Here is a 12,459-nt window from a genome sequence, read left to right on the forward strand (position 1 = left end):
TCAATAATTTCTTGTTTGAATAACAACAAAACATGGCTATAAACGAAACAAGGTTAAACGTGATAAGCGCTGACAGCAAATTTCAATTTTGAACTCTTGAATTATTACCAATCCGTTTATTTTAATTCGTGTGCACGCGACTCAAGCAACCTAGGCTTGACTTTACTAAGCACGACACCACAGTGTGATTAAGTAAAATTATTCAGGGTTCATCTGTTTACCGATTGAGTTATCGACAGATAAATAAAAACAATTATGAAGATATCAATGGAGTTCTTCCTGACCTTGACACCTTGGCTATTGGGATAAGCAATGGCTCACGAAAATAGAAGCCAACATTTGCAAATTTAAGGGCGTTTCATGGATTACTCCAACATTATTCTGAATTCATACATGATCTTGAGGGCCATCAAGGCATTATTACGCGGGCTGTAAAAGACATCAAGATTGCTGCGGAATACCACATCCTCAAGTAATAGACTCCAAGCGACAATTGTTATTGAAAGAAAGGAATATTTAATAATGTTGCTGTAGAATAAATCTCGTGATGATTACCGATAGCAATGCTTAGCATTCGAGCATGTAGCAATGCACCATATTTTTGTAGTCACGTTTGTTCAACATCTGTACTTGTCATTGTGAGACTTCCGCCGGTTTGGTGATGTGGTGGCCTAAGCCGGTATTCTCCCATCTTACATTGAAATTCACTTGCCATAGCAAGGCTTGAGCATGGCGGCATGACGATGAGTGTGTGACGCCGACGCAGTAACGACTATGGAATGAAAAAAGGAATGCCGTCGATAGATTGACAAAGGCGGTATGGCGAGAACGAGGTGATGACAGTCATATGATCATTCTAAAACGGTGACGTTGGTATAAAGACGACAGCATGATGGCTCCAATATGAGGACAATTGGATGACGATGAATGTATGACGACGATGGATGGTGACAGCCGGGTGACGAAGCTGGAATGACGAGGATGGCATCACGAAGGGGGCACGGCGACGACGATATAGCAACGGATCCATAATAGCGATTGTTTGAAGATGGCGCCATGACAACATTGGTATGACAGCGGCAGCATAATCACGGATAATTGATGACAGCATAATTAAGATAGCATCACGCAGACGGACAGACGTCAATAGAACGACGAAGGTAATGTGGCCACGATGGCATGATGACGACTGTGTGACAACGCTACATGACGATGTTAGAATGAAGACGATAGAATGATCGCGACGGAATCACGACAACTGTATGACGACTACACGGGAGGCATGAAAAGGTATGAGGACAATCGGTTGACAAGGAGTGTATGATGACAATGGCGTAACGGCGACTGCATCGTGAAACCAGTATGATCACGATGAGGTCGCGACGACGCCATGATGATAGGATTGTTGGCGAAGCTGGAATGATGTTACAACGACCCCTAGGGCATCTCCACCACAAGTACATACCTAGTAGCGCAAGCTACTCGACAACTTTGCCCACAGGGTCGGCGTAAAAGTTGTGACCACAACGGCATGACCAAAGTTCGATAACAAAACTTCAGTGACGAGAATTGAACGACCATGTCGGCATTGTCAGACACGCATCGTCGGGCGGTGATAAAGGGAATTCCCCGTTTATTCCGATGATGTGCAATATATACAGAAGCGCTAGTCACATGACTTTTGTGATAAGTGCGGGATGACAGCCAAAGAAGCGTGCTCGTGTTTTATCTGCAGGCTCACGTCACATCTTTCCCTTTTTGCAAGCTAAGTACATTCACAATAACTCAACAACACAGTTCATAGTTAATGATTAACTCCAAGTCGTTTCGGCGTCTTGATTACGCGACCGCAGCGGGTGGTTCTATGATGTCCGGTGGTTTTGCTGGCGTGACCATCCCACGGCTGCTGCACACCGGCATACTTCACTGGCGTTGTAGCCGGTAATTTGGCGGGCAGTTCGGGAACTTGTGGCTTCGGTGTTACGTCGAACTCTTCTTGATGGTGATCCCGTTGAACCGCCGATAGAACACTGTCATCGTCTCCCGTCTCTGGCAGTAGGAGGAGATGGCGTCTGTTCCGGCGAACGGCGCCTTTGGTGGTCCCAACCCAGTAGGACCGTGGCGTTTGGGACGGCCGCAGGATAGTTCCGGGAGCACCCTTGTCTTTCAGCCACACTCGATTTCCTGCAGAAAGTCTGGGCAAAGACCTGGCAGCATGACGCTTGTCAAAGTATCTTTTCTGCCTGTTTCTGTATTCCTCATCCATTTTCTGCCACGAAGAGCTAACGACACAGGGTTTTAGCAGAGATTGAACGCAAGGTATTCTTGAGCGAAGTCGACGGCTCATCAAAAGTTGTGCTGGACTGTAACCTGTGGGACCCGGCGAGTTCCGGTAGTTCAGCAAAGAAATGTAGGGGTCCTCTGCTTTCTTCAAAAGTAGCTTTATCGTTCTTACCATGCGCTCAGCTTCGCCGTTGGCTTGCAGGAAGAGCGGGCTAGTTGTGACGTGCTTGAACCCGTACACGCTTGAAAGCAAACGAGACAAATTGTGGTCTGTTATCGGATACCACGGTGTTTGGGATGCCGTGCCTGGCGAAGATGCTCTTCAGATGGTTCATAACCGCTTCTGATGACGTATCGCCTTTCAGCAAGGCCAGCTCTGGATATCTGGAATGATAATCCACAACAAGATACACGGCGCCTTTTATTTCAAACAAGTCCACGCCGACTTTTTGCCATGGTAGTTCTGTCGTTTCCGAGAGAATCATTGGTTCCGCGAACTGAACACGTTCACTCGCACACACATGGCAATCAGCTACAGCTTTTGCTATCTCTTTGCTGAGCCCCGGCCACCAAACAGATTCCTTTGCTTTTGCTCTGCAGCGAGCGATACCTTGGTGCCCTTCGTGTAGTCGTTCGATCATTTCCTCTCGCAGATTTCGCGGAACAATAATGCGAGCATCTTTCAGCAACAGGTTCTTGCAAACTGAAATGTTAGCACGGACGGGCCAAAATTGCCTCAAAACGTCTGGGAGCCTTTCTTTTCTTGGCCACCCGTGGTGGCAGGCTTTCAGCAATGACAAGCATTCCTGGTCTTTTTGTTGCTCAGCTCGTATGAGATTAAGCATGCTTTCTGTAGCCAGTAGGCCCTGAACGATTCCATCAACGAAAGCAGATACATCTGAGTCTGTCAAGGCGCCTAGAGTATGGTTAGTAGCGTTCGCTCGTACTGTTGATAAGGTGTCGGCTGTCGCAATGCTTTTGCCGGGAACGTGCGTTAGTGTGAAGCAGTACCTCATCAAACGCATTCTGAATCTTTGGATGCGAGGCCGCATAGCGTCCAGAGGATTACGACCGAGCAACGGAAGTAGAGGCTTGTGATCTGTTTCGAACAAAAATTTCATACCTCTTAAAAATTCGTCGAAACGTTCAGCTGCCCACGTCAGAGCTAACGCCTCTTTCTCTATTTGAGAATATTTTTGTTCCGTCTTTGTCAGCGATCTCGAGGCATAAGCAACCGGTCGTCGTTCCCCGGATGGTTGGATCTGAAATAATACAGTACCGAGACCATACGATGAAGCATCAGCCGAGACTATTGTCTCGTAGAGAGGGTGGTACATGGCGAGGCACCTGTCCGAGCTGATGGTTTCCTTGATTTTGCAAAACGCTTGTTCCTGTAGCGGTCCCCACGACCACTCATTGTCCTTGCACAGAAGGCTGCATAGAGGCGCGCTCATAGACGCTGCATCTGGAAGAAACCTAGCAAGATGGTTCATCATTCCCAGAAGAGAGCGAACTTCCGTTACGTTCTGCGGCCTCGGAAATTCTGTGATGGCCCGCACTTTTTCTGGAAGCGGCCTCACGCCACCAGCGCCAAAGATCATGCCAAGGGAGGATACTTCTTGCACTGAAAAACAGCATTTTTCTTTGTTCAGCGTCACTCCTTCCCGCTGTAGTCTTCCGAGCACCTTGCGTAAGCGAGAGTCGTGCTCTGACTTATTTGCGCCGAACACAAGAATATCGTCCATGTAGTTGGAAACACCGTCTAATCCTTCCAAGACTTGCGTGAACTTCATCTGAAAAACTTCTGGTGCCGAGGTTATACCAAACGGCAGTCTGCGATAGCAGTACCTGCCGTATGGTGTTATGAAAGTGGTGAGTGTTTGGCACGACTCCGCAAGTTGGATGTGGTAAAATCCTGAGCTTGCGTCTAGTTTCGAGAACACAGAGGCTTTCTGAAAGCTTCCCATGATCTGCTCTACGGTTGGCAATTGGAGGCGCTCTCTTCTTACGAAGTTATTTAGTTGAGTGAGGTCAACGCAAATCCTGACTCAGCCGGATGGCTTCAAAACCGGCACAATTGGCGCACACCATTCCGTCGGATCCTCGACCTTCCTAATCATGCCTTCCCGCTCAAGCCTGTCAAGTTCCTCCTTAACCGCTTGCTTCATCGGGATAGGAATCCTGCGCGGGGTTGACACTGCGTAGGGGATTGCATTTTCTGCCAACCGTATCGTGTGCTCTCCTGCTATAGATCCGATTCTTTGAAATAGCCCTGGGTACTGTCTCGCGACCTCGTCGGACGTTTCTAGTTCGTCTAAAAATCGAACTACCCCAAGGGCATTTATTGCAGGTAGCCCTAGTAAAGGCATGTGCAAGTTTTTTACGACATACACTGTCTGCTCGCAGCGATTGTCCTTCCATGAGATTTCGGCTTGAAACTTTGCGCACGTGTCAATGCTTGCGTCACTTGGTCCCCTTAGATTTCCTGCTTTCTCAGGATGGCTTGGCATTCCTGGGAAGTTTTCCCCCACGACCGAGACTTCTGCTCCAGTATCGACTTTCATTTTTACTTCATGGCCGTTTATCTGTACCGTCACGAAGTGCGCAGACAACTTGCTTTGTCGCGGTGTAACTGTGCCGAGGAATTGGCGCTCGTTATCTGGGCAGCCCGGTGCCGTTACCCCGTCAAGTTTTCTTTCTCTGTTTTTAATTTTACAAGCCTTTTCGAAATACCCTAGCTTCTGGCAGTAAAAGCATTTTTGCTGCTTCGCTGGGCAACTAGTTCGCGGGTGCATGGAACCTGCGCAATAAGTGCAGCTTTTTACGGAAGCGGTCTTCTTGCGACGCGCAAGTGTAGCATTCCATTCTCTCTTCTGTTCTGTTTTCTTGTTCTTTACCACTGCAACATATGTTTCGGCGCTCGTACCTTCCCGCTGTTTCAAGTCTGCTTGCTGCTGCTTTATCGTTTCGCTTGTTCGGGCCCTTGCTAATGCGGTGGCCAATGTTAGCTTAGGGTACATTTGAAGCTCTTCCGACAGTGCTTCGTCTAGAAGGCCAACTACAAAGCGATCCCTTATTAAACGGTCCTTCATGTTATCGAAGTGGCATCGCTCTGCTAACTTGTGGAGGTCGGTTGCAAATTCGTCTGCAGTTTCCCCTGGCTGTTGACGACGTCTGTTAAAACGGGTGCTCTCATACACTGTTCTTCGTGTGAACGAAATAGGCTTCAAACTTTGCCTTTAAGGCCTTGAAAGTCTTCAGGTCTCCGTCTTTTACCGCTAACGAGCGAAGAATCTCTCTTGCCTTCCGGCCCATTGTGTAAAAAAGGGTTCTTACTTGAATTTCTTCCGTTTTCTCGCTGAGACCGGATGCGAAGCTGTAGTCTTCGAATTCCTCAATCCAAGAGGGCCAGTCTGCTGCGTTGTGGAAATCAAATGGCTGCGGAGGCTTTATCCCAGCCATTGTTGCTCGTTGCTGGACGCTCGTTGCTGCCGTGCCTTCCGTGAAGACTTGCACCACTTGCAAGCTACTACTGTCGGACTGCATACGCCCCTGACAGTCTATGTCGGGAGCGGCCCATCCCACCGCTACCACCATGTCAGACACGCATCGTCGGGCTGTGATAAAGGGAATTCCCCGTTTATTACGATGATGTGCAATATATACAGAAGCGCTAGTCACATGACTTTTGTGATAAGTGCGGGATGACAGCCAAAGAAGTGTGCTCGTGTTTTATCTGCAGGCTGACGTCACAGGCATCACGACCATGATCATATGCCTAGTAGCCCAAGCTGGTGGACAACTTCGGCCATTGTGTCGGCGAAACAGTCGAGACAGGCAGATACGATACATAGATAGGCTTAAAACCCCTGAAGTAGGCAAAGAATGTGAATCGCATTAAAAGATCAGTACTGAAAAGGAACGTCCAAAGTTTAAGTTATTCTTTACGTGAAGAAACAACTGCTGGGCTTCGGAATTTAGAGCACTGTACGTACCCGGCATCGTTCCGGGTAAGCAACTGCTAACTGCGGCCCGGGTCGGCCTCGGGTATAGGTGCTTCGAGGTCGGGTTGGGCCTGGGCCTCAATCGGGCCCCGGCCTCTCCCGGGCCGTATTAGGCCCGGACATGCTATTTGCAACTCCATATAACTGAAGACTATAAAAACTGCAGCTCCATGCAAATATTAGGTCAGTGGTGTCTGTCGGTTTATGGGAAAGTCGAGGCACTCAGGCCACGATACAGCAGCTGCATGCTGTGCAGATTAGCGGTGCTCATCGGCCACGGGGAAAACGGCGCTAGTGATCAACCGCGCCCTCTGGACAGCCCCGCTTTCTAATGCAATCGGCATTGTTTGCCTACTTCAGGCACTTTCTATCTATCTATCTATCTATCTATCTATCTATCTATCTATCTATCTATCTATCTATCTATCTATCTATCTATCTATCTATCTATCTATCTATCTATCTATCTATCTATCTATCTATCTATCTATCTATGTCTGTCTTTCTGTCTGTCTGTCTTACGCCATGTTACAAAATTGTTGTCTACTAACGTGAGCCGCTACGTATGGGGTCATGCGCAGTGTCGTCGCCGTCATACAGTCATGATCATTCCGTTCTAGTCACTTCGCTGTTGTAACGCTGTACTACCATCGTCATCAATTCAGAAACATCACCAAATTATTATCACGCCTCGTCGTCTTACCAACTTCGCAGTTTGATCGACGCCATTCCATTGTAATCAAGCTGTCTTGATTCTATCGTGATTATGTCACGGTTGTCATGCCATCGTCATCGTTGCATCGTCGACTTACGGTCCTCTTCACACATTTGTTGTCATACCGGGGTCGTGATACCGTCGCAATCATTGCATCGTCATCATTACAGCTCCGTCATCTGATTTTCGTCGTACTGTCGGCGTCACGCCATCCTAGTACAATTGTCGTGATTCCATTGTCGCTAGGCCACCATTTTTACGCTGCTGTGGCAGCGTCGCCATCATTTCACAAACCTCATCCAATTGATGTCATGCACCAGTCTTCATACCGGCTTCGTCGTTACAATAACATAAATTTTCCTTCATTCCGTCATAATTAAGCAATGGTCAATCAGTCGTGATTAGGCCACCGTCGTCATCGTTCTGTATTTATTTGCGTCGTGTTTATTTATCGCCATCATGTCAGAACATCCATCGTCGTCATCGCCATCCATCGCCCCATCCGATCGCCCCACCCTATCGCCATCGCCATGCCATCGTCCTGATAATACCGTTGTCGTTCCATCGACATCATTGCTTCTTCGCAATTCCATCGTCGTCACTGCATGCGATCCTCGTCTTACCGTTGTTAGTTAACCTGGGCGAGCGATGGTCAGAAGAAAGCAGGAAAATCACGGTGTATGTAGCACAGAGTCGAATCCCTTCTCGGGAGGACCACTACAGATTCTAAATAATGTTGTTGTATCTCATTTAGAGTTTTGAGTGCATTCGGAACACATATACGAAAGTTCTTGTTCTTGATTTATGGGCTACGCTGAACAAAGGTATGCTCACTGACATTACGCTATTAGTTGTGGAGCTTGGATCACACGATTATCTGGCGACAACCAGAAAGCCCTTGCCAAGAGCCGTCGAGATAGCGAGATAAACCTTTACAGTCGGTTTTTATAGAGCACTTTATAGCTTATAGTTTCGACAACAACGCCGTACCTTTCTTGAGAATGAAAACTCGTCCAAGTCCTTAAATACCAATTTGGCTTTTCATGTTCAGCAGTTTCATCGTTGGGAATCCTTTAGAGTTCCCAAGATTGATAAATGAATTTGTCGTACTTTACTAGGCACGACGATAGGCAAACACTCACAAATTTGTTTTCTGTGGCTCTTAACCCGAATAATATTGTCCCCTCAGGGGACAATAAAGACTGAGAGGGGAGAGAGAAAAAATATTAGGCGGTATTAGCAAAATCACGTCCTTCAAGTCAGGAATGCTACTCTTACCACTGCAGATAGCATTATGAGCCACAAAATACCCAGAAACGAAACGCTGGTGGTTATTCTGCGTTTCATTGACCGCGCAAGATCGCCGCGATGTCGAACCTTCGGCGGCATGCGCTAGAGTTGAATTAATTTTCGCTTTTAAGGATTCCCTACTTTGCATTCTAAAGGATCGATAGATTGAACTTGGAGAGTTTCAATAACCTTTACGGCACCGAACTAAGCAAAATGCCACATGCACCGCACACGGACGACCTGGAGATTTGATTAAGCACAGAATTCCATAAACGGAAATTTGGGCTACATTTTCAGTACTAGTAATAGACATTTCGCAACGGAAAATTGTATACTACAGACTTTCCAATCTTCAGTTTACGTACGCAAAGTGATTTAGAGCTCCGCATTAGTGTAGTTATAACGTTTGGGACACAGCTAGGTCTCATATCCAACGGTGCTACCTCAGCATATCATCATTTCAATAGAACGTTCAAGCAATGATATGGAAGTACATATATTCACGGATTTTCCAAGTGTCTTTTTCCACTGCATCGTATTACATGCACATTTTCGCTCAGCTTTTCAGTGCAGAACACGTGATACCATTTTTACGTAGTGTGACCAATTGTTTTGGTTGTTCCTGAAGTGGACGACAAACCACAGTAACCATATAGCAAATAAACTACATTCCAGTGATGACTCTTTGGGTTTACTTTTGGGACACACAGCTGTGAGAGTGAAGCCGATTAGTCGTGAAGACATTCCTGGTAACCGAAAAATTTACAAATGGGGCCACTTTTGAGATATTCGGCGTAAAAACAGGTTGCTGAATGCAAATATCATTCAGTTTAGTAGACTATGCTCTACAGATCGCTTTCTTTGTGTCTACTGCAACATGTGACCTAATTTAAAATAATAAATAATTGTTGGGTAAAATTATTGAAAGGACCTCTAAAACGGTTGGAACAAATTATATAGATGTGTAGGGTACAGCTATACATAAACATTCACACTTTAATTTGTGTGAAGCATCTGATAATAAGACTGCTACGGACAATTACAAGTTACCCTCCTCCACAGCCATGCATTTTCTCCTCAAGTTGTTCGCCGAGTGACCGGGCCTAGCCTCCGCCTTCACTGGCTCTGCGTCATGACGGCTTGTCGTGGCGTCTACTTCCGGTTGTATAGGAGCAAGCGCGCGAAGCCTTTCAAACCTTTCCGCCAGCAGCTTGGCAGTGGACCACAAGCGAGAGCTATCGAAGCAGCGAGCATTCTGTCGCAGCGCCAAGCGTGTCCGGTATTCCGGTAACCACAGGCCAGCTGGGCGTTTCGACGGATTGGTGGAGGCATAAGCTCAAGCTGATGAAGGAGGCTTAGTGTAGATGTACGTGAGCGGATTGATCGGTCAGCATGTTCCAGCCACCTCGTGGCGCCGAGCTTAAACAGTCAAACAGCGCGCTAGTATTGCTCTTACCAGGTGTAAAACATTTTAAAACATTACAGAAAGGTGTTCACGATTAGGCTCCTGAGGATAATTTACAGTAGCAGGAAAGTATAATAGACTTCGTTACAGCTACTGTGTTTGATAAGTAAGTAAGTAAGTAAGTAAGCGGACCTGATCCGTTTTGACTCAGGGCAGGCGTTTGTCAACGCCACAGGAGATGTTGAAAGCACAAAAGGAAAGAAAGTAAGGCGTAGATAGTAAGAAATCAACTCCTGACTTGAGTTCTTGCCACCAGGTAGCTGCAGCATGCAGACAATTCACGTTTGTGGCTCTGCTCATCCCGTAAAAAGGCACAGCCAAACGGCCAGGCTTAGCCCGCTTGCGCTTGCGTTTACCCGCGTACAGGACACGCGAAACACTATTGTGTTAGTAATCCACCGGCGTCAAGTGACGGCCACAAACGCGCAAGGCCTGGCGCCGATCGGAGAGCGACAGTCCGAGGCGCTGCAGCCACTCCGCTCGTCTGCGGCCTTCCAGAACGACGCGATGTCGCAGCTTGACATATTGCCAGTCGTTACGTTTGCGACCCACAACGTAACTAGGATGAACCATGCGGCTTGCGAAAATAAACATCGTGAGCAACATGACCCGGAGCTCTCGTCAACATGGAGCACGTTGTAATACAAGCAGCCGACACTTCCTGTGTGCCGGAAGTGCTTAAGTGTAGTGAGAAATTGTTCTTTTGCATTCTATGTGTATTTCTATGAAAAGAAACAAATTACCTGCCATTCTAACTCCCACGAACAACATTTCTTTATAAAGTTGGAAAAATTATTGATGACGCGTCCAGGTATCATTAGGGCAATTTACGTCAAATGGTTAGGGGCGGCTGAAAATTGAGCCGAGCGGTTTGCCGCGACCGGCACCGACGTACATTTTTAAAACTTTATAATAAATTACTCGCTTTACGCGGATCACTTAGATACGTCAAATAATGATCAAAAGGACCTACTCTAACGTCTCAGTGTGTTTGTACAAAATCGTAAAATCGTTTCAGGGTCCCTTTAATACCTTGATATTGTTATTTCCCTTCATCTTTGGAGAAATTCACCAAAAGGACGGAGCAGTGCTAGGTGCAATAAATATTTTTTTTTCAGAAAATATGTTCTAACAAGAGTAAATAATATATGCACTTGCCGCTGACGAGGCACTCTACACGGAAGAATGAAACTCGGAGGAGGAATAAAGAAAAGAAGTCGCACTTCCAAACGAGAGAAATTCTCTTCAGTTTTCCGTCACCATGGCCTGTGTGTCATCGTTACAGTAACGGATGCACAAAAATATATGAAGCAGCCGTTCTAATAACCATTGGCATGGACTCCATTGATGCGGTCAATCCATCTGATGGTCCCCACATTCAGCGCACTAATATCAGAAGCCGGAGGCACATTTGGCGTGTTTACTATTTCATCTAAATCAACTTTGAATCAAGCTCCTCAACTTTGCTCCTCGAATTTAAAACGAAAAAAAAAATCCTTCGAGCGCACAGTGGCATGTCTTCTGGGTGCAACGCTTTCATAACGTGACGCGCAGTTTTGCGAGGCTACAACAGTTTTCTGCAGGGGTAGGCTGGCCAAATTTCCTCACCTTAAAGTACTTTCCTGTTCACGATCCGCCAGGCCAAGCGCTTGCCTCTGTGTTTACACGCCAATTCGTTGAGATTTCTGCCGGCAACCGTTTTTCACTCGATTGTCACTCTTATCAAGCCGTCAATGTCGTCGCAACTATTGTCTAAGCAGTAGGCGCACGCGCCGCGAATACTGTTGTCCGTTCGCTACTGTGGGCTAGCGCCACCGACTTCTCGGTTACACATGCACAAATGCCTCATTCACCTGATCCATGACTTTGTATTGTTGACCAACAGCCACTCTCGCCATTGTCGTTGTCATTTGAGAGTTATTTACTCTCTGGATACAAGTTTCCTTAGCAAGGAGTTGTATTCTTTATTAAAACTTTTCTTGCTTTCCTCGCGATTTTTCACAGCCACTACAATGCCGCAGCGTTCAACGCTTGTTATCACTATTGCAGAGACATTGGCGAAAATACAGGTGCGTCCAGAAAAGCTCGAGGAAACATCGGTGGCTTAGGCCAAGAACCGGCGGTGCCACCCTTTCTTGCGTTCAGCGCGGCATGCCTGGCCTCGGGTCTCCTCTTTCTGGTCGCCTTCGCGCTTCAAGGAAAGGCCACACTCAAGGTACGGCCGCGTTCCTGCTGTCAGTTATGAGAAGCTAAACAGTGCCGAGCCATCGCCATAAAGATTCACATGATTAATGCTAATGAGAAATCTCGCTCTAAGAGCTGCGTTATAATTAATTATGCGGCAGACCTTGTGCATGATAACCCCCTTTAAGCAAAAATTTATGGCGAGTTCGCTGAATGACAATAATTACAACATATATTTGTTTCAATAACTGTATTAAGGAGGAGTTGGCGTACGCTATATCCTGGTCACATGCAGTCATGATGACCAGGAATTCGAAAGCTTTTATGAAGACATGGAATCGGCGATGGGTAAAGTCGAAACAAAATACACTATACTGATGGGCGACTTCAATGCCAGGGTAGGCAAGAAGCAGGCTGGAGACAAGTCAGTGGGGGAATATGGCATAGGCTCTAGGAAGAGCAGGCGAGAATTGTTAGTAGACTTTGCAGAACAGAATAATTTGTGGATAATGAATACC

General features: G+C 46.7%; 1 pseudogene; it reads right to left on the bottom strand.

Moving 5' to 3' along the window:
* The window catches only part of LOC142570708 (uncharacterized), a 67,877-nt pseudogene extending 61,997 nt beyond the window's left edge, over positions 1-5,880 (bottom strand).
* Positions 5,881-12,459: the final 6,579 nt, after the last annotated feature.

The sequence above is a fragment of the Dermacentor variabilis genome, chromosome 2 (genome assembly GCF_050947875.1).
Source record: "Dermacentor variabilis isolate Ectoservices chromosome 2, ASM5094787v1, whole genome shotgun sequence".
NCBI classification, from domain to species: domain Eukaryota; kingdom Metazoa; phylum Arthropoda; class Arachnida; order Ixodida; family Ixodidae; genus Dermacentor; species Dermacentor variabilis.